Genomic DNA, 21,849 nt, shown 5'->3' with positions numbered 1-21,849 from the left:
AGGATGAGGATGTGAAAGCATTGTTTTGTGCTATTTCTATTATCCAACCAGATTGGATAAATGAAGCAAGGGATGAATGGAAGAAGGACGAAGAAGTATGGTTGCTTATTCAAAAGTTGCAAAAGATCCCAATTCAAACAATATTGCCAGAATTTGAAGAGGAAGGAAAAATCATATTGGAACTTGGAGCAGTCACATAAACAAGAACCCAACAGCTACGAAATCGATCAATTTCAGAGTATCTCATCAAGTGGAAGAACTTACCCACTGAAGATTCCACATGGGAGGAAAAGAATTTTATACAGAAGCATCAATAACTACTCAAGCGTTGAGGACAACGCTTTTTGAAGGAGAAGGGCATGTTAGGCCCCTATACTACTAGTGTTACCCCTTATTGTTACTAGTACAACCTACTTATTATATTGATGTACCCATGTAGTGGCCATATTGTTACTATTGTGCCCCATAGAAGCCCACTATTGTTATTATTGTGCCCTTACATTATTATTGTTATGTCAGCTCTGATTATGTTATGACCCCTTAGACTCCTATATATAGAAAGGAGGTCTTTTCATTTGTATCATCCAAGAATTGTTCATTTATGTAAGGTAAAGGAGGTTTTCCCCTTGAAGAGGCTGAATTCTAAGGTGTTGATCTATCCTTTCTATCTTTTCTTGAGCTGGTTTCATAACACACCTAATCACTTCAAGCCTATGGCCTCAGATTGGGAGAGAGTTGAGGTTGGCCCTCACCATAAGGAACCACATTCCTGAGAGACCTTCAATTCCAACTTCAACCTCTCAACCTTAGTCCTTGACTACGCCAAACGAGGTGGTTTTACGCAACTATGCTATCGACCCTAAACCCCTCTTAATTAGTCAAATCCAACTATCTTTACTTCACTTCTTTGGTTTACGGCTTGTCCACGGGCTCCTCTTAGATGAGTACAAATCCCCGGAATGACTAAAACACTCTGATGCTAGCTTCATGATTAGTGCAGTATCTGTATTTGTTGAGTTTTCTGCTAGTTTCATTTCATTCGACACCGATTCAAAGGGAGGATGACTCAATTTTGACATTAGACTTCGTTTAAACACCCTCATGATCATATTTTCCTCGTAGGCCACAAGCCCGAATTCACACAGGATCTACTCCAACAAAACACCTGCAAGGATTGGATCAACATGTTCACCTTCAAATCTATGTATACGATCCTCCCCAATCCATGTATCCGTTGCATCCATTGTGTGATTGTGAATTCTTCCAATAGATATGGTTGTGGATTTCTCACAAGAAAGCGAAAGGCAAACAGGAATTTAACTACAGAAACAACTAAATCAAAACTCACAGAAAGACTATCATTATTCTATTCAAACTTACTTATTTATAGAGTATTTTTTATCATAATTCTCACATATTTTTGGGCCCTTCCTTAAGAGAGTCAAACTCGTACAATCTCTGATGCCATCAAAGAAATTGAAATTGGAGACATGGTGCGTAGAATATAGAAAAAGCTATTTGCATTTTACAATTCAAAGCCAAAATACATCCAACAAATAAAGTGATCATGATATCCAATGGATTCCAAATTATGAGATCATGGTTCATAAAACCTCTTATAAAAATCTAGCAACTAGAAAACCTAATCTACCTACATATAATAATAAGATTTATTTCTAACTCTTCGCAGATCTGGAGTAACAAGAATCTATGTTGGTTTTGAAAAACACACAAATGTTTTAACTACCATTATAGATCCATCTTAGCCTTGAATCTATCAAGCACTAAGAGGGATCAAATCTCTCAAGGTACAGACCACTTTTTTATGTGCAAAACATGAGGAAAGATTTTTCACCTTAAGAGATTTCATCCCTCTTGGAGCTTTATAGATATGAGGTTAAGATGGATCTAGACTATTTATATAATACTATATAATATATTTTTATCTATTTGACTTTTTCTTACTTCATTTCTCTATCTCATTCCCCAAACATACACATTCTCTCTCCACCTTTTTCCCTCTATGTCTTTCCTCTTCCCTCCCTCTGTCCCCAACCAACTCCATCTCTCTCTCTCCTTTTGTCTCTTGACTCCTCTCTCTCCCTTTCTCTCACACCTCCCTCTGTTTTTCCGTCACCCTCGTCTCTCTCTTTCTCTCTCTCTCTCTCTCTCTCTCTCTCTCTCTCTCTCTAACTCTGTCACAATCTCCTTCCCTCTCTCCTCTCTCTCCCATCCATATATTTTTCCCCCTCGCTTTATCTACCGCTTCTTTCCCTGTCTCTCTCCTCTCCTCTTCTCTCTCTTACATCCTCTCCTCTCTCCCTCACTTTATCAATCTCTCCTTTGTTGCTCTCTCTCTCTGTCCACCTCTATCTATGCCTTTCATCTTTCCTCCATCTCTCTCTGTTTCTCTCGCTCCCTCTATCATTTTCTCTATGTTCCTTATACTGTCTCAACCAACTACCTCTCTCTCTCTCCCCCCACTCTCTCTTGAATTATATCCCATTGTGTTGTGTTTAAGAATGTATCTAAATTGAAAAAATGCATTTGGTTATAAGATATTAAACATATATTTTGGATAAATAATTTCAAAGAAAATACAATAATGAAAAACTTAAAAGAATCATGAATTATCTTTACTCTATTATTTTTAGCCACCTTGCTTTCTCTCATCACTTGGATCCTTAGTTAATATGGATCCATGCTAGCTCTTTATAATATTATTTTTATTGTATAAATTTAACATTTATATATATAAAAGTATTCTCCTTTTTAGTTTTATTAAGACCTTGATTTAATTTCTATGGGAATACTATTAGGAGTCATGATGATAGAGGGTCTAGATATATCTCAAAAGTAATTAATTATAACCTTTTACCTCTTAGATGTAATTAAAAAAATGATATAAAAAAATTAAAATAAATTATTTATAGAATATGGATTGTGAGATAAGTCAAGTCATGGATTTTGCCCATGTGTTTTCTATAAGCCATGGTATTGGCCCATGATATTGTAACAAAGCGTATTTACAAGTTCATAATATCAATGTAACTGTGGTGGTGAATATCATTGGTTAAGAAACTTATGAGATTGCTATAAAATATTTTGATTTTGAAATAAGTTATGTTTTTTGCACATGTGGTATTGGTAAGTTGTGGTATTGTAACAATTCCTATTCACAAGTTAATAATATCCATGGTAAAGTGGGGTGAATATCCATGGTTAGGAATCTTGCCATATTATTATAAAATATTTTGATTGCCAAATACATTATGCCTTCTCGGCATGTGGTATTGATAAGTCATGATATTGGCATATGGTATTGTAACAAATCTTATTTACAAGTTAATAATATCCGCCATAAAGTGGGGCAAATATCCATGATTAAGAATCTTGTCATATTGTTATAAAATATTTTGATTGTAAAAGTTATGGTTTTTGGGCATGTGGTATTGATAAGCCATGATATTGGCCCATGGTATTGTAAAAATGCTTACTCACAAGTTAATAACAAAATCAAAATATAACAAATTGACTAGAATGTTTACACCCATTACCGATAGTGGGGTATAGATTAATTTAAACATTTTATTTATTACTTTTAACTTTTTATTGTTAATTGGGCCAAAATTTAACCTTTTGTTTATTACATTTAACACTTTATTTATATAGCTTGAGTGGTCCTAATGGTTAAGAGCATGTGTTTGCTCTTAAGTGGTCACAGTTTAGCTATAGTGGAGTAGAGTATGTTTACACTCATTCTATATCATTTTTAACCTTTTATATTTTTTATTCAATGCACATTTAAAATTGTTTACATATTTACATCACACTTACACACATACCCTATTCTCGTAGCTCGATAATATTTGTTTTTTAATTTTCACTTTGTTATTACTATTTTTTAAAATGTTACATATCAACATACTAATTGAAAGAGAACTTAGAGAACTTATTAACTCTCTCTTTCTTAAATTCTTTTAATCATCGTCCATATTAAAATATTTAATTTATAAAGCATATTATTTTTTTCATAGTTTTTTCATATTATATATTGACCCCATATTAATAAGTGAACAAAGTACATAAAGCAAAAATTAGGAAACATGTATTCATTTTTTTCTATATAAGATTGATATAAAATAATGTTATTTATAACTAATAGTAAGACATTTTTTTGTTATTAATATAAGTTTGTTTTGAATGTTACATGTCAATTAAATATAGTATAAATTACACATCATGTAATGTAAGTAATATTATTTTTACATGTCATTTTTCAAGTCTATATTAAGAAGTGAATGAATTAAATATATTTTTATACTAAAAATTATTTTTTTTCTTCTTTTCAATTATTTTTATCTCTCTATCTAAAATTTGATGTAAAATTAATGTGAAAATTCACAGATCTTATTTATGGCTATAAGTATTATTTTATTATTTTGAATGTATCATTATGTGACAACATCTCCCTCCCTCGTATTATAATATGATAATATATAATTATTAAGATTATATATATATATATATATATATATATATATATATATATATATATATATATATATATAACTACATTAGATAATATAGAAATAATGTCCAATAATATTTTAATATTATATTCATAATAATAATAAATAAATAAATAAACAAAACACCCTCCTTTATATGAAAAAGATAATATATATATAATCTTCTAATTATTTAATTTTTTTTTCCTTCTGAGCAAAGAATTCTATCAAGATTTTTTTAACATTCTTTATATATTAATGTTTATATGCATATATATTATTTATTTTTAGTTATATAATAAATCTATATATTAATGTGTATATGCATATATATATATATATATATATTTCATTTTTCATTTGTATATTAAATCTAATTATTAAAATAGTGTTAATATTTAATTTAAATTTAATATGCTTTTTATAAAATTTAAAATTCCTTTTATTTTAATTATGAGTAAACAATTACATTTCAACAAAGTATATTTGGGGATATCAAGTCTGATTATTAAATATACTTTTTCTAATGTCTTTATTAAAAAGGATAATACTTGCTTTTTAATTTTATTAATTTAATAAAAAGTTAAAATAAATTTATGTTATTGATTATTGGTTAAGGGATGCATGCTCTCAATGTTTTCAATAAGTTGATCAATCATTTGAAATAACAGAAAAAAAAAAAAAAAAAAAAACCAATTCTGAATTTGCTCTATGGAAAGCGAGGTCTGAATGAACGATTAGAATTGTTAACCGAACACTTTTCTTATAACCCACTCGTACAGTTCACACGCAGCCGACATTTGAAGGAAATAAATCGCGTGGTAACCGATGAGCGAATTGGATATTAATACTTCTATACAAATGGAAAGATTGTCAAAGGAGAAATTTGTGCGATAAACGATTCTAGTTTGAGGCGGGCAAGAGGGTAAATTGATCTTATATCTGAAGCTGAAGCAGAAGCGAAAAAGGAAAAGACCAGGGGTTGAGAGACAGACAGAGAATAAAAGGGCGATGGAGCAAAAGACGTCGTCATCCTCTTGGCCCTCTGTTCAAGAATCCCGACAATACCAACCAAAAAGGGTGGCGCATCCGGCCAATGTTTATACCGTCGCAGAAGAAGCAGCGCATGGGAATCAACGTGGGAGAGGCAGAAGCATGAGAAGCGACGGAAGGGGCAGGGGTGGTGTTGAAACAGGTGGGGACAGAGGAAGCAGTAGGGGTGTTGTTGGAATAGGTGGCGGCAGAGGAAGGCGCAGTGACACTGACGGTGGCAGAGGAAGGGGAATTGGGAGCATCGGTCCTTCTTCGTCTTGGGCTGATATTGCTGACAATCCAACGAAAGAATCACCACCAGAGGTCGAGGAGGAGGTTGTGATTAAGGAACCAATTTACAGCTTCAAAGTTAAGGATCTTCGGCCAGGAACCTCCGGCCATACTCTAACTGTTAAAGTCATCAATTCCACTCCCATTTCAACTATCGGCGCTCTACCTGTATCTGAATGCCTTGTGGGAGATGACAGCGCTGTCATTTTATTTACTGCCAGAGGTTCGCAAGGTAAATAACATAATTTTTATTATTTGGTCACGTAAATTTTATTTGCAAATTCATCAAGAACTCAATAGATTATATACTTACTTGATATCATTTCCTTTCAGTGCATGTAATGAAGCCTGAAACGACGGTGGTTCTGCGTAACGCGAGGGTTACAGTATTTAGGGGTTCAATGCGACTTTCGGTGGACAGGCTGCAGCTTGGCACTAAAAATGCCAACCGCAACACCAATCCCAATCCCATTCAAGTTGTGAAACTGCCCCCGGATCATGATTTTAATGTCAAAACGGATAACAATCTATCGGAAATAGAGTTTGATGTCATTCCTATGGACTCTCTCGTATACGAGCAGTTTTAGTTCAACCATCCAGGATATCAAGCGACTCTCGTTAAATTTATTTCACATGTTATTTTATCCTTAAAATACAGTCTATATATAAAAAAATATTTTTATAAAAATGTAACATTAATATTTACTCAGTTTTTTACAATTATTTTTATTTATTTATTTTTAACATAATAATGGTTAAGTATATCAAGTAATCCATAATAAATATCAAAACACTTATTTCATCACATATTTTATGTTGTTTAAATTAAAAAATTCATAAACAATATTTAAGATTTTTAACAATAGAGATTTATGCTAACTCTTAAGGAGATTTGGTCAATCCGTTTTGTTACACTACCATGACCCAATATGGTTGCTTATCAATAAACCATGCCCAAAAGACACGAGATTATCTATTTTATACTCTTAATGTAATTAATAATCTTTCTAGTGAGCATGTTTCAATCCATATGTGTTCGCGATTTGGTCAATCCGTTTTGTTACACTACCATGACCCAATATGGTTGCTTATCAATAAACCATGCCCAAAAGACACGAGATTATCTATTTTATACTCTTAATGTAATTAATAATCTTTCTAGTGAGCATGTTTCAATCCATATGTGTTCGCCCTAAATGGTTCGTAAAAGTGGATAGGCATCAATCAATCATAAGAATCTAAATACTTACTCCATGATATATCTCTTATTAAGAGAGATTAAAGAAAAAATAGTTAAAACTTGGTGGGACGAGTAGAAAAAGGAAATAAAAATAGGATGAAAAATCAATTACAAAAATATGTGAAGAGATTACAAATGGAGAAAAAAAGTAATGGAAGCCACACTTGTTTGTAGGACACCATTCCTACTTCAAACCCTTGCTATAAGAAGAAACATCAAGTATGAGATTGGACACCCGTCTCTAAGCCCTCATTGTGTGTGGAAAAAGGTCAAGCCATTAATGTACACCACAAAGGAAATAGTTTATATGTAGCTCAAACCCTTTGCTACAAGAAGAAACAAAAAGTGAGATAGGGGATACCCCTTGTCCAGGCCCCCACATTCCAAACATATGGCACTAGAAAACAAATAATTTCCCTTATCTACAAGAGAACAACTATAATTGATTCTCTATGGATTTGAACTCCTAACGAGGGTCCTCTTGGGAATTATTGGTGAATTATTGGTTTCTAATTAATTCTGACAAGGTTTATGAAGTCTTTTTCTTTTAACTAATTTGATTTCATTCTGAATAGATTGGATGGCTTTTAGAAAACACCCTTCATCTCCAAAAAGATTGAGGAGAGATCGAGATAACCCTTGGTTCAACCCATTATTTCATGATATTAAAGTCTTCCATAAGGGTTTCATGATATTCGAGTCCCTACACTACTTTGTCTTCCCTCATATGATGATTGATCCATGTGGGAACAATTTTGATAGGGTCCACATCCACCATCCTAAAATACTTATCTTGTTCTAAAAATATTCAGTAAAGGAATTTGGCCTTGCTTTGGGACCCTAAGATTCCACATCACCCAAAGAAAAATTCAAATCTCCTCCTAAAATGAGATTATTTGATTTTAAAATGGAGGAGTCAAAATGATAATCACAAAACTCCATTTGATTTGAAAGGGGCCGATAAATATTTATGATTGAGTTAGAAGTGCCCAACTCCATAGAAAAAACATTCATCCATAGTCTCGAATCCATACTCTAAAATTCTTTTGCTTACATAACCTCTATTCCAACCCATAACCAAACCACCTCACCTCCCCCTTATGTCCAAAGCAATGAAAGATTGACTTCCCAAAATAGATCCAAGGCAATAAATATAAAATCTCTACCTCTTAATGTTTCTTACATAATTAGCTTGAGTGTTTGTTTTTCTATTATTTTAGTGTCCCCCTCTGGTATGATTGGAAGTAGTAAGCAAAGCATAAGTTGTCACTGGGTGTTCATGACAGATTTGTATAATCACGATGTTCCTTTCTCAGTGTGGAGCCAATATTCCGTTAATAAATCTATGGTGATCAAGCACGGTGGGTGATCAAGAGTGGTGTTTTGTGTGCCTAAGGAGACGTGAAAGTTGAACATTGTGTATCCTTGAAAAATCGTTGTGTGTTGTTAGTGGAGAAGCACATTTGGTTTGTTTCTGTTTATGGTTCTACAACGTCACTCAGCCTGCTATGAGTTTTCAGTGGTTACAGTTGCCAACTTAACCTTATTATTCTCAATGTTATCATTGACAGACTTACTTTGAAAGAAAGAAAAAACCATCGACCTTTGAAAGTAGTAGTAACTCCATTGCTTCCGTGTAGCACCATTATTTTATACTGAATGGTACCTCGTCTAATTGATTTGTGAATGCTTTTTCAACCCATTACCAGCGTGACACCTTGCTACAATCAATTCTTCAAAAATCTCAGTCGATTAACCATTACTGGTTCAACAGGAAGCTCTCGATTAAGCATTTGTAAATATTAATGACGAAGCAAAACATAGTGTCTTTAATTTCGATACCTGCAGAAATGATAAGTTCCGTGAACAAAAATGTAATCTGGCCCAAGAAAGGTCTCAAACATGCACACCCTCAATGACTTTGGAGCTCAAGATTTTGGCTGGTGCCTTTCATGTCATTTTTCACTTGTATTGTGATAATTCACCTTATCGCTTCCTGGAAAACCAAACACCATCATGGATTCTCCTTGCAATTTTCCAGCGCGTGTTGATAGATTGAATTTCCTGAAGTTTTCTCCCGGTGGGAATTTTGGTCGTTTTATTATGTGGACATGTCTGTGTCTGCTCAATTTTCGTTGTGAGAGGCATCCAAAACTACTTATATATTTTAATATTCTATTTTATTTGGTGTTTATTGACAAATGCATTTTAACGAGGGCTATATTTTTTGTTTGAAAATAAAAAAGGTGCAGAGTCAATTATTGAATATTGTTTCATAATCCAACTGTGGTTCTTGGTGTTCGTAAACCCTTGAACATATCACTAGTTTTATTTTGTTTATATGTTGTGGTTTGTTGTTCTTGGCACTCGGAAACCCTTGAACAATGGCTACAGGTTACAGTATGAGATCCATTTGTGTGAAACAGGTCAAGTTGTTACATCGGATTTTGAACACATTCAATATTCAGACCGTCTACTTAACAACAGATGGATAGCTGAAAGAGAAATATCTCAAAAATGGTGATTGGTCCATATGATGGTTCATTACTTGTTAGCTCTTATCGCAGAAATCTTGACGAGCCTAGTTGTTAATATTGTTGATCTTTCAAAGTTCATCGTTGATGGTCAGAAGTGGGTGTACTTTAAATGAGTCGAAAGGTAAGCTCGAAGATGTGGAGGAAGAAAGAACAAAGTCTAGAAGATTGCAGAGTGGGAAGAGTTGTTGATGAAGATCAGTATGACATGGATGGGTTTTATTGTTATAACATGTATTGTAATTGTGCATGTAAGAATTAAGGGTTCCATATTTGTAGGTGGATGTTGAGAGAATATCTCAACCTATTTATTCATATTTGGAATTGGTTGGATCTCACAAGCACCATAAATATTTGATGTATCCATGTGATATGTAGCACGTAATAGAATTTTTCCTTTGTGTGAGCATCTCTCATTTTTTCTATTGGTGATATGTGTAATGACCTGATTAATGGCAAAAGTGCCCCCAACCAAACGCTCTTGCAATGAGCTATTTATAAGCTCCATGTCCTAACTACCTCTAATTATGGATCACTTATTAAATAATAAGTGTCCACTTACAGTAAATGCCATTCAAAACAACTAGCTAACAAATATCCTAAAATAGAGCCTAAGATACGAGACTTTTGGAGAGTCATATCTTGTTACAACAATACACTAATTCTAAATGTCTCCATTAAATAATTAAACATTCTAGAATAATTAATTTAATATCTTAAATTAATAACTATTTTATTCCAATTTTATAACCTATGATAATATTGTATTTTTGGATCATCTAACATTCCCCCCATGATCCAAAGATACATTATAGCAGATACCAAGTTCATCCTTGAACTTAGTAAATTTTATTCTGCCAAGTGGTTTTGTGAAAATGTTGGAGATCTGATCTTTGGAAGGACAATAAATTGGCTTGACGACATCTTTGGCAATGAGAGATTTGATATGGTGATACTTGGTGTCCACATGCTTTGTCTTTGAATGAAAAACTGGGTTCTTGGAAATTTTGTTGGCTAACTGGCTGTCAATGAATAAAGATGTAGCTTCTGCCTGAGAAATGCCCAAGTCCTGCAAAATTCTGCGCAACCAAACAATTTCACATGCTGCTTCCCATGCTGAAATGTACTCTACTTCTGCTGAAGAAGTGGCCACTGTAGCTTGTTTCTTACAACTCCAAGATACTGTTGCAGACCCCATGTTGATTAAGTAACTTGATGTTGATGCTTGATCATCAATACTTCCAGCAAAGTCAGCATCAGAATATCCACCAAGTACAAAGTTTTTAGTCTTTGTGTAAAAAAGACCAAAACTTTTGTTCCTTGGATATATCAAAGAACTCTTTTGGCTGCACTCGAGTGGTTGTCTTGTGGTTCCTGCATAAAATGTGAAATAATGCTAACTACCTAAGATAGATCAGTGCGAGTATTTGTCAAATAAATCAAGCTGCCAATCAACTGTCTGTAAATAGTACTATCCACCTTTCCCCCCTCAAATTTTGAAAGTTTCAAGTTTTGCTCCATGGGGGTGAGAACGGGCTTGCAATCTTGCATGCCAAATCGCTGAAGAACCTTTGCTGCATACTTCCTCTGAGAAATGAAAATATGATGTGGACATTCGAATACTTCAACTCCAAGAGAGTAGTGAAGTAATCCCAAATCTGTCATCTTAAAACCTGCATGTAACTCCTTTTTCATCTGTGCAATATGATCATCATGGTTGCCAGTATTGATCAAGTCATCCACATACGTAACAAGAATTCACAGATATTTTCCCTGTTGTCGCATATACAAAGTATCATCAAATTCACTTCGTTGAAAACCAACTTTCTTATGATATTCATCCATCTTTGCATACCAAGCTCGGGGAGCTTGTTTTAATCCATATAAAGCCTTAATCAATTTGCATACTTTATGTTGTTGCCCTTCAATTTCAAATCCTGGCGGTTGTGTCATATACACATCCTCCTGTAAATCCCCGTTGAGAAAAGCACTTTTCACATCCTTTTGATGAACTTTCCATCATTTCTGAGCAGCCAATGCAAGTGTTAATGAGATGGTGTTCCATTTAGTTGTAGGAGTAAAGTTTCCTCATAATCAACGCCTTCCTGCTGTGCAAAACCTTTTGCAACAAGTCGTGCTTTATACTTTTCAAGTTCTCCCTTTTGATTATACTTAATTCTGTAAACCCATTTGCATCCTATGGGTTTAACATTTTGTGGATGATCAACAAGTTTCCAAGTGTTGTTATCAATGACTACTTGATATTCTTCAACCATAGCCTGTTGCCATTCTTTATGTTTTAGTGCTTCTTTGTATGTGGAAGGTTCAACAAAATCATTTTCCAACAAGGAAAAATTGCCTTCACTTCTATGTGCCATTTTGGTGCCAATTTTATTCTGCTCATCAGGCTTACATCTTTCAAAATTCGAATTGTCCATTTCAGTAGTTGGTGCTCACTTGTTTGCGCTTTTGAAAAATCTCGATCGTTGTAAAGAGGATTAATATAAACTGATGTTCTTTGTTCAAGTGAAGAGTCTGGAGAATCACTGTCAGAAGAACTGTTGCTGCTTGGAGATGCAGATGAACTGCTAGAAGACCCAGATGATGTTGTTGATGTAGATGGACTGGATGACTCATCTTCAGAGGAAGGAAAATCAAGTTCATACCAATTTGGTGAAGTTGGTTGACTTTGCATTTTTCCATTTCTTTTACTTCCCTTAGTTTCTAACTCGTGAAGAAGATTTTTGATTTCTTCAGCACTCTTACTCTTAGTTTCATAAAAAATGACATCCCTGCTCACAATGAATTTTCCATTGGTAAAAAGTCGATACCCTTTCTTCTCATCAGAATAGCCAATCATTGTGCATTTTAAACTTCTTGAGTCAAGTTTAGTTTGTTTTTCTTTCGGAACTAAGGCATAACATACTGACCCAAAAACTCTAATATGTTTAACTCGAGGTTTGAAACCAAACCAAGCATCATAACGTGTGATTCCATCTAAAGAAGTAGTTGGAGATTTGTTTCTTAAGTATACAGTTGTATGTATTGCTTCTACCCAATATGTTAGACTTAACCTCTTGAAAGTTAACATGGATCTCGCCATTCCTAACAAGGTGCGATTCATTCTTTCGATTACTCCATTTTGCTATGGAGTGTAAACATTAGTAACATGTCATCTTATGCCATTTTCACTGCAATAATTTTTTAATTCATTTGAAGTGAATTCTCCCCCATTATATATCCTGATAGTACCTATCTTTTCTTTGACTTCATTTTCAACAACTTGGCGAAAAATTTTAAACTTCTCAAATGCTTCTGATTTGTTCTTCAAGAAGTAACCCTTTTGAAAGTGGGAAGTCCTTTAACCATTCCTTGTCTCTGCAATTGAGGAAGACTCTCAAAATTTAAATGTCCATATCTTACATGCCATAGTCTTACAGGTGAAATACCTATAGTCACTACCACTGCAAAATCAGAATGCCTTGGAATAACTGTCCCTTTCATTCATAACTGTTTTCCATCTTCATAACCTGACATGATAGTTCAAGCTCTGTTTGACTGAATTAATCTTGACTAAACCATCTTCCGTAATCACTTGATGTCCTGCTTGTGGAATCGTGACTAAAGAGAGCAAATGTTTCTTAAAATTTGGTACATACCATACATTAGAAATCATTTTTCTCCAATGCCAGGGAGAAAAACCTTAATTGCTCCTTTTCCATAAGGAGTATGTTTTGTGTCCTCTGCAAGAACAATGGAATTAAGTTGGCAATCTTGAAAATTCCAAAAAAAAATCATTTTGACAAGTCATGTGCTGAGTTGCCCTAGAATCCAAGATCTAACCATCTTCATAGTCACTTCTAATATGAAATAAAACTTATGATGTTGGCAAGGAAGTAAAAACATATTCTGAGTTATCATGATCTTGATCATTTGCAAATTGAGCTGAGCGTTGCAAAAACTAGGGAATTTTATTAAGAGATGTTCGACAATCTTCAGCATAATGGCCAATTTTATTACATCTTCGACACACAATTTGACTTAAGTCTCTTCCTCTTCCTAAAGATTGTCCTCTGCCTCTACTTTGACTTCTATGTTGAGATTGTCCTCTACCTTGATTATTATTTCCTTGTCCTTGAAAATTTCCTCTTCCTTGGTTGTTTCCTCTACCTTGAAAATTACTCCTTCCTGAATTGTTTCCTCTGCTTTGGCTTCGACATCAACTTTGTGCTGCTTGATTCTGATTGCCTCTACCTTTGCCTTGAGAACTGTCTACTGATGATTTACTAGTGCTTGCCTCTGTGAAAAAAACATCTTCACCAACTTTCTTCTTCTTCCCAAAGGTTTTATCATGTTGGGTCAACACTTCATAGAGCTCATCAAACTTTAGTTTCTCTAATTTCCCAGTTAATTATAGAGTCTCCAAGAAATGTGTGTAGGAAGAAGGAAGTCCAGCAATTACAATTGTTACCATAAAACTATCATCTATTGCTGGAAAACCAACATTAATTATTTCCTGCCTAATATTCTTAAGTCTTGAAATATATTCGAGAAAATCAACTCCTTCAGTAAATTTTTGTTGCAACAATTTTAATTGTAGATCAACTTTCTTTGATTTAGGCTGAGTATCAAGGAGGTCTTTAAAAGTTTTCAAAGTAGACCATGCATCTGTAGTATTTTCTATATGGACATACATCTCATCATTCACAAAAGATTTAATAAGAGCTAAGGCTTTGGCATTCTTAACTTCCCATTTTGCTAGTGGAGCTGCATCTGTGGGTTTATTTGGCTTAATATATCCATCACATATACCCTGCCATAATTCATTGTAAATTAGAGTGCTTTCAATGAGACGGTGCCATGTTTTATAAGATTTTGTTCCTTCCAGTTTGTTGGAATCAGAAAACAGATTAATCAACTTAGACATTGTAGCATTGAAGCTTCGCACCAAGAATCAAAACAAAAATGTCAAGATGGACAACACAACACACCACGCAAAAAGCACGATCTATCAGGGCTTGACCTTGACCCTCATATAGTCGTTGAAGCAAGAGAAAAATGACTGAGCTTTTCACTTGGCTCTAGTCAATTTCCCAAAAATTACAAGGTAACTTTCAAAACTTTACTTTTACAATGATGCTCTTGCAAAACTTGGTAAAGAATAGTTACCCCCCCCTCAAAGTAAAATTACTTTGAGTTACACTTATCCCCTCAAAAACTTACAATTGAAATCCCCTTATTACTCCAAAAAATTTACAGATCACCTTATTACTCCACAAGATTCACAAAATTACAAACAACGGAAAAAAAACTTATCACTCCATTAACATTACAAAATTAAAAAATATTTCTTATTTCTTTGCTTTTCCAAGCTTCAATTCAGTTTTAAACTTTCAAATAAAAAAACTCTTTAAGAGGCTGAATTTTTTGTTTCAAGCTGTCCTCCATGCTGGACTAGCTTGCTCAGGCTAGCTTCTTGCTGGCTTAGGTTGGCTTCTGCGGGCTTCTTGTTGGCAGGCTTCTTGCTAACATTTTGAATGACTCCGACAACATCCTTCAATAAAGTTTCAGGTGAACTGGGTCCATGGCATGTAGGAGAAGGCCACCTTCCCTCAAGTTCATATAATTTTTATCGACACAAGTTAAGCAAACAAAACGCAGATCCACATTAACACGCAGATTAGGAGCAATAGTATGACCTACACTTACTGCAACCAAAGCTCAAATTGAAGTTGAACTCCAAGGAGAGGAAAAATAAATTGAGACAAATTGATTTAAGCATATTATAAGCTTGCAAATCCAACGACCAAGCCTGTCTCGATCTACTCCATGTTGTCCTAAAGAAAAACACTCACAGAATTGCCCTAAGATTTCAAGATTGAAGCAAAAAAAAAAAATATGAGTTAGTATGGCTTGAGTTCGAAATCGAGTGACAATATTTTCTAATTTGACAGAAAAAAATAATACAATGCTGCAGGGCTACATTACAAATTCAGACTTTTAACACAGATTTTGAAATATTCATAGAATTTGGCATCAGAATAAATATGCTCACACCAAATATCGACTTGCCCTCAAACAATCATAGACGTGAATGGCCTTTTTCCTCATCAACTCACCGAATAAATTTTATAAATCAGTAGTTACTCCATGAATCAGAAGATTATATAATATAAATCCCTGAAAATAAAATTGATAGTAAGTCACCTTCCCACAGGTTTCATGATGGAATCCCTGGCTGTTAAGAACCTTGTGGGAATACATGTAGCCCCCAAATATCTCATATGATCTTTCTAGAGAGGCCGGATCTACGGTTGCCAACATTTGGTGAGCGAGATACGCCAATCGCCAGTTTGTTGCATGCTCCAAGAAAAGAAAGATGTGTTATATCTCAGAGCAGGAATGGAAAGTCCAGACCTTGCAAACTGAGGCAACAACTTTGTTCGCACAACTGACTCTTTTGTAGAGAGATTCAGCTGGACTGGGCAGTTAGAACCATGAGCTCAAGTTACACCTACAGGCCATGGAACAACAAGCGCAACACTTTCCTGCGTTGGATTTGTATTATGCCATCAACAGACAATTTAATGTGTCCAGGTCCAAGTCTTCTCCAGACTGGAATTGCTCACAGCAATCAGAGTCAAATGGTGGTAGCAGTAATTCTTACAATTGATTTTCAGATTTAAAAAAAAATCTAAAATCACTAAAATAATAAAATTTCTTCTCTTTTGAGCAAAAACTTGACAAATTTCATACCAATCATTCGCTGAACAATTCAATGTATTTTTCGACAAACTTGTAGAGACGAAATCTCCTCTTCACATCCACTGCAACATTACTGGAGCTCTGATACCACAATAATGGTAGAAGTGTCCTCAGACATTTAAATTTATTAATCATAAAAAAACAATTACATGTTTGATTTTGCAAGAGTTTACACCCGAACAACCGAACACTCTTGCAATGAGCTATTTATAAGCTCCATGTTTTAACTACCTCAAATTATGGACCACTTATTAAATAACAAGTGTCCATTCACAATAAATGCTATTCAAAACAACTAGCTAACAAATCTCCTAAAATAAAGCTTAAGATACGACACTTTTGGAGAGTCATATCTTGTTACAACAATATAGTAATTCCAAATGTATCCATTAAATATTTGAACATTCTAGAATAATAATTATTAATTTGATATCTTAAATTAATAATGATTTTATTCCAATTTTATAACCTATGATAATATTGTATTTTTGGATCATCTAACACTGATTGAGGAAGACTTTGTAGATCTAGTAGGATGAACCAATGGTTTTTATTTGCAGTGAGTGTTCAAATTGATCATGAGATCTGTAACTCGAGAGGATCAACAATGTTAGTGAGGGGGTAGTCAAGAAGCATCAATTCTACAATGTTCATCAATGATGGTTATAGGTAGGTACATTTTAAATGGAGGTCAAGTGACAACTCAAAGATGTGTTGGTGAAGAAAGAGCGATGTTTGTGAGATTTTGGAGTGGATGTGTGTGTTGATGAAGACTATTTAGACAAATATCATATTGTTGTTGTAATATATTTTTTCAATGTTTTCCATGTAAGCATTAACGGAGGATGTTGGAAGTAATGATTCCATGTCATGTCTAGTTGTTGTTATGATTCACGGGAAGTCAATCTAGATGTTTTTGTTTACTATGTATGAGTTGTAATTGTGATCTAGATGTGTCGAAGTCGGTGATTTATGTCCTATATAGATGTAACTAATGTGATCAATAAAATGCAATATAAAATTTTTGTTGTACAATCTCTCCAACTCTCTATATTTTCAAAAGAAAATACTTATGCTAAAATAATTTTTTTAGTTGTACAAAATGTGTTTTCCTCTCTAAAACATAGACATGTTCTTTGAGGATGCCAAGGTATTTTTTTAACTCTCAAGTTAATGTGAACACATTAAAGGGATTTTTATCTCGATATTGGAGCTATAAAACATAGCGATGTTCGTTGAGGATGCCAAGGTATTTTTTTAACTCTCAAGTTAATGTGAACAGATTAAAGGGATTTTTCTCTCGATATTGGAGCTTGAAATTGGAGAAAGATAAGTTTATTATTTTCCTAAACTAGCATTTCAGAATACAAGAAAAAATATCTAAGAAAATAAGTTTTGAAAGCTAATCATAATAATCAACAATGCATGTATAAATAGCTAAACATGTTTTCAATGAAATACTTGATATATTTAAAGGTCTATCAAATGGTTTTGAGAATTTATTAAGCAAAATAAAGGACCACGTAAGACAAAGTTAGGAATAAATGTTAAATCAACAGAAAATAAAGCTCATGATGAAAGGCCTTTTAACAACCTTTTTTTCATTTTAAATACCATTAACCTCGTAAGTTAAGGAATGAAGCTGAAAATATAGAAGATACCATATCTTAAAAGAAGATAACGACTTGGGGACACTATTTTGGATTGAAAACAAAAGAACATACAAAATGTTGAGGTAAATAATTGATAACATGCACTTCAATAGTTTAGATTAGAAATACAATGTTAGGCTAACGAATACATTGAGAAGGCGTAAATCAGTGTAATAATTAATTTTCTTTATAGTACATTATAACTATAAATATTTTTGTGTATCATTAAATCATATATATATATATATATATATATAGATATAGAGAGAGAGAGAGAGAGAGAGAGAGAGAGAGAGAGAGAGAGAGAGAGAGAGAGAGAGAGAGAGAGAGAGAGAGAGAGAGAGAGAGAGAGAGAAGCATCATAGTATTATATAGAGTCAATATAACTATTCCAGCATATAAAAAAAAGGCTTGTAGGAGACGCAAAAGCCAAAAACAATAGACCAAATATCTATGTTTACAATCGTCATAGAGAGATAGAACCATATTAAAAGAGACTCATATAACTAGAACCAAATTAAAAGAGACTGTGCATGACTCGAGATTATACAAAAGTAGCAAATAAGATGATGAGAAAGATGTTGATCAGAATTCGGGAATTAAAAAGTCTTGAATGAAATAGGAGGATTCTCCATCCAAAACCACCATGGACCATGAACCAGAGTGTAAAATCAATCCTTGCTTTGAAAGGCAATCAGCTTGATAGTTTTGGGACCGGAAGATGTGTTGAATTGAGCAGTCTTGCATGCGCCCCCAGAAAAACATAATTCTGTCCATCCACCCAGCTAAATATGGGAAATTAATGTGGCAGGCGCCCTTGACATGGTCAATCATTGTTTTTGAGTCGCCATAGATTGATATTTGCTGGATATCGAAAAACACACAGAAAGCAAGCATGCCTGTAAGAGCCCTCACCTTAGCCATACTATTAGTGCCTTTCCCTCCGTTCCATGAGATAAAGTATTGTAGATTTTCGTCCATAATAATTTGAACACCGCATCCACAATTGTTATGTTGCTCGGCCCCATCAAAAATTGGACAAGGAACTCTGTTGAGGGAAATTTCCTTCTCTTCCATACGACCTTTTTTCATCTTGGGCTGATTTAAAGGCACAAAATCACAAATGGAAATGATGTGTTGCAAGATAGGCTTTAGGGGGGCCTTTGAGTCATTGAAGATTCTGTCGTTCCTCCATTTGCATGCACACCATATGACAATGATAATAAAATCTCTCCATTATTCTCTTTCAGCACACCACCATTCAAACGCTGCATGGATTGAAACAAAAACAACATGAGGGAAACCATAAAGTAGAGACAATTCATACTAGATTTCCAGAGATGATTTGCATTGGATCCCTCCACTGATTCACACATAGAACATCTACTCGGCCCGTGCCAGCTCCTTTTCCTCAAATTTTCCCAAGTCAAGTTTTTATTGTCAAAGACCAACCACGAGAAGAAAATAATTTTGAGAGGGCATCCTGACTTCCAGTGAATAGGAGGATATAAAGAAAAGGAACAAGGTGTCTTTGATTTAATCAAATCTGTGTATATGTCTTTAACCTGAACTTGCAGCTTTGCATTTGGCACAATCCACGTAAGATGGTCTCTCGTCCCTATTCAATGGAAACCGTAGCTACAAAGGATGTCCTTCACATAATTCCATATAGAAACTAGAGGCTCTGACAGATGAAGATCTGAATCTTCTTTCCATAAGGGCATAGGACCGTGCCATTGTGATATTAATTTGTCCCACGTCAAGAAACCCTTCCTGTAGAAGAAGAACAAGGGATTATCGGGGATATATAAGCATCCGCACCCACCCAGAATGGGGTTGATTCCAACTAAGATGCTACTGCCGGAATAAAGACACCATGTCAGATTCTTTAAGAAGTAATGCTCAATTTTACGGAGGCTAAGCCAAATAGCGGATCCGTGTTTGGCTCCAATTGATCCCTTCCTGTACCAGAATTCCAGATCTTTGCCTTTCATGTATTTCTTTTTTATGGTGATACTCCATGGCCCATCACCAAAGATCCCCCTCCACAGAGTTTTGCATAGGAGCGCTTTACCAAAAATCCGCAAGTCTAACAGACCCCAATCGCCAAGAGTCTTTGGAAGAGAGATCTTTCCCATTTTGGAGAGATGGAATTTCGTTTGTGTAGATTTACCACCCCAGATAAAATTCGCAAATACCTTTTTCATTTTGTTAATAATACTTGCCGAGAGGAAAAAAATATGAGCCCAATAAACAGCTAATTGCCCAAGGACCGCCTGGGCCAAAATAATTCTGCCTGCGAGGGAAAGAGTCTTATATTCCCATGCTGAAATCTTCTTGTAATATCTTTCTATCACCCAATGCCAATACGCCTTGGAATAGCCCTTGGCCTTTAGCTGAAATCCCAGATATTTCAAGCCCTCCTAGAGCGACCTCGACTCAATACCAAATAACTCAGAGATCCATATCACCATTTCCATGTTGGTATCATTGTGAAATAGGGAAGATTTTTCTCTATTAATTTGTAAACCAGTACCTCATTGGAATCTATAAGGAATATCATAGAGACAAATCCAGGAAACCCTGCAAAGCATTGCAAAGATGAGAACGTCGTCAACAAAGAGGTTGTGCGAGATATAGTTGTCCCTGCGGATCTTAACCGACCTGCACCTGTTTTCAGCCACTGCCTTGTTTATCTGGAGACTAAGAGAGTTCATCGCCAATATAAACAGAAGAGGTGAGAGGGGGCATCCTTGACGAAGACCTCGTTTAGCAAGAAAGAAAGGAGAAGACATTCCATTTATGATGACCGCGTAGTGGATGTTTTTGACACATGACATAATCTAGCTAATAGACTTTGTTGATAGGCCAATCTTCGCCAGCAAACATCTAAGGAACCCCCAATCTAAGCAGTCGTAGGCCCTTTGAAGGTCAATTTTCATAATGGCGGCATCTGATTATTTTGTTATCATTGAAAAAAGACACTCCTGAGTATTTGCGACAATGTCTAAAATATTGCGCCCCTTTAAAAATGCATGTTGGTCTTTGGAGAGATAGGTGGCTAGAAATCCTTTCATTCTTTCAGCAATAATTTTAGTGATAATCTTGAAGGATATATTGCATAATGAGATCGGCTTGAAATCTTGGAAAGATTCCGTATCTGCCTTTCTTTGGATTAGGGCAATCAGTGTGGATGTTATGATATGATGAATATTTCCAGAGATACGAGATGCTTCCACCATCCGCAGCAAGTCTTCCTTGATGATATCAAAAACGTGAGTGAAAAATTCAATGGTCCAGTCGTCCAGGCCTGGGCATTTACCTTTTTGAAGGCCTTCATTACTCTAAGGAGCTCCTCCTCCGTGATTGGCCAAAAAAAACTCTCATTCTTCTCATCATCAAACATTTGAGGAGCCAGTTCGATACCCCATAGGGTGTCCTGAAAATCACAAGCTTCCCTTCTTTTGTATTGGGCCTTGAAATGTCTAACAGATTCCTTCGATATATCCTATTGCGAGACATTAAAACCACACTTACCATCACTTATTCTCCATATGGTGTTTTTTTCACGCCTGGAATTAGCAAATTTATGAAAAACTTAGTGTTCCTGTCACCTTCCTTCAGCCAAATTGCCCTACTTTTGAGCCTCCATGAGGCCTCCTCCTATTTCAAAAGATTTTGTTTTTTCCTCTCAAGATATTTTATGCGACATTTCATGCTAAGGGGAAAGAAATTTGCATCCATAGACTTTAACAAGCTGTCTATCTCCCTCTGGATTTCTAGGAGCTGCTGTCTGTTCGTTTTCCTTTTTTCAAATTGCCACT

At 34.8% G+C, this 21,849-nt stretch overlaps 1 pseudogene; it reads left to right on the top strand.

The window, feature by feature from the left end:
• The first annotated feature begins 713 nt into the window (after positions 1-713).
• LOC149187539 (uncharacterized protein At4g28440 pseudogene) lies at positions 714-6,421 on the top strand (annotated as a pseudogene).
• The last annotated feature ends 15,428 nt before the right edge of the window (positions 6,422-21,849 follow it).

The sequence above is a fragment of the Pinus tabuliformis genome, chromosome 3_1 (genome assembly GCF_031772625.1).
Source record: "Pinus tabuliformis cultivar Carrire ecotype Pingquan chromosome 3_1, CPIR1, whole genome shotgun sequence".
In the NCBI taxonomy this organism is placed as follows: Eukaryota; Viridiplantae; Streptophyta; class Pinopsida; order Pinales; family Pinaceae; genus Pinus; species Pinus tabuliformis.
This window is presented reverse-complemented; position numbering and strand designations above follow the sequence as displayed.